Source organism: Grammomys surdaster, unplaced genomic scaffold (assembly GCF_004785775.1).
Source record: "Grammomys surdaster isolate TR1022 unplaced genomic scaffold, NIH_TR_1.0 234, whole genome shotgun sequence".
Taxonomy (NCBI): Eukaryota; Metazoa; Chordata; class Mammalia; order Rodentia; family Muridae; genus Grammomys; species Grammomys surdaster.
In genome coordinates, this window is record NW_021604679.1 from 1,942,188 (window position 1) to 1,944,141 (window position 1,954).

Below are 1,954 nucleotides of genomic sequence, written 5' to 3' on the forward strand. Positions count from 1 at the left end.
CTCTACCTCTACCTCTACCTCTACCTCTACCTCTACCTCTACCTCTACCTCTACCTCTACCTCTACCTCTACCTCTACCTCTACCTCTACCTCTATATCTGAGATCTGATGCCTAGGAATGTACTATTTACCCAGAAACCCCCCAAAAAGCAAATGGATACTGGCCATATTTTGCTTTTCTGACATTTCCTTGGGAATCTACGAGAACCACTCTCTCTCTCCCCTAGTAAGACCATTGAAGTGTGTTAAACAAGTATAAAATACTCAATAAAATGTTTGGTCAAAATTAAAAAAAAAAGACTTAACAGCTAACATCCACATATAAGTGAGAATAAACCATATTTGTCTTTTTTGTCTGGGTTTTAATTGGGTTACTCACATTTTTGATGTCTTGTTATTTGAATGTTTTGTCTATTTTAGATATTATCCCACTATTGGATGTGTAGGTGATAAAAAATCTTTTCTGATAAAGGAAGCTACCCACTTTATCTGAGTAATGGTGTCCTTTGGCATACAAAGACTTTCACTTTCCAGAGAGCCCATTTATTAATTGTTAATTCTGTTGATTGTTAGCCTGTGCTAAGAGTAAAAAAGAAAGTTTTCTCCTGTGCTAATGATTTCAAGACTATTCTTAATTTTCTCTTCTATCAGATTCAGTGTAAGTAGCTTAATATTAATGTCTTTGATGCATTTGGAGCTGAGTTTTGTGCAGAGTGATGGAACCTTCTATATTCTTCTATCTTAAGCTTGACCAGAATCATTTGCTGAAGATACTCTCTTTTCTTGAGTGTATATTTCTGACTTCCTTATAAAATCCCAGTTGTCCATAGATGTGTGTATCTATGTCAAGGTCTTTGATTCAATTCCACTGATCAATACATCTGTTCTTGTTCCAATATCATGCTGTTTTTATTACTATAGCTCTGTAGTAAAATTTGAGGCCAGGGATTGTTCCAGATTGTTTTAGCTATCATGGTTTTTTGCTTTGTGTCTTTTTGTTTTTTGTTTTTGTTTGTTTGTTTAGCTGATTTTATTTTCAATATTTTTATTTCCATATGAAGATGATTATCCTTTCAAAAATCTGTGAAGAATTGTCTTGGAATTATATTGAGTCTGTAGGCTGCTTTTAGTAAACTGGCCATTTTTGTTCTACTAATCCTATGAATCCATGAACATATGAGATCTTTCTGTCTTCTGATATCTTCTTTATTGTCTGTCTTCAACATCATAAAGTTTTTGTTACACATGTCTTTTGCAAGTTGTGTTAGAGTTACCCCAATATATTTTACATTTCTGAGGCTGTTGTGGAGGGTGGTGTTTTCCTGACTTCTTTCTCATTCTTGCCTGTGAAGTTCCTGAGGAAAATCCTAAAATTTTTTTATTTACAGATTCTCCTCAGTTTGTATAGTTGATTTATTTTCCCTTTCATGTCTTGAATAGTTTTCTTTATCTAATTTCATTGTTTGGTTGTATTTTCATATATTCCATTAATGAATTTATTCATATTGTTTTAAGGTATGTGTATTAGTCTAAGCTAGCCCATTCTCTTCTGACAGAATCTCCATTGAAAAATCAGGTGTTATTCAAATAGGTATTCCTTTATATGTTACTTGGCCTTTTTCCCTTGCAGCTTTTAATACTTTTTCTGTGTTCTATACGTTTATTGTTTTGATTATTAGGTATTGTGATGACTTTATTTTCTGGTTTCATTTATATACTTGAGCATATGCATAATAACTATTTTGAAGTTCTTGTCTTGTGCTTCAGCTGCATGGCTTTTCTCAGGGACTACTGAAGTAGGACTGCTGAGCTGTAGTGGAAACATTTTGTCCTGAATTTTATTGATTGCATTTTTATGCTACCATCTGGCATCTGTTTGGCAGATGATTGTAATTCTAGGTGTTGACATCTGGTCTTGTCTTTTTTGAGTGAGTTTTCTTTTCCTTTGCTCTTA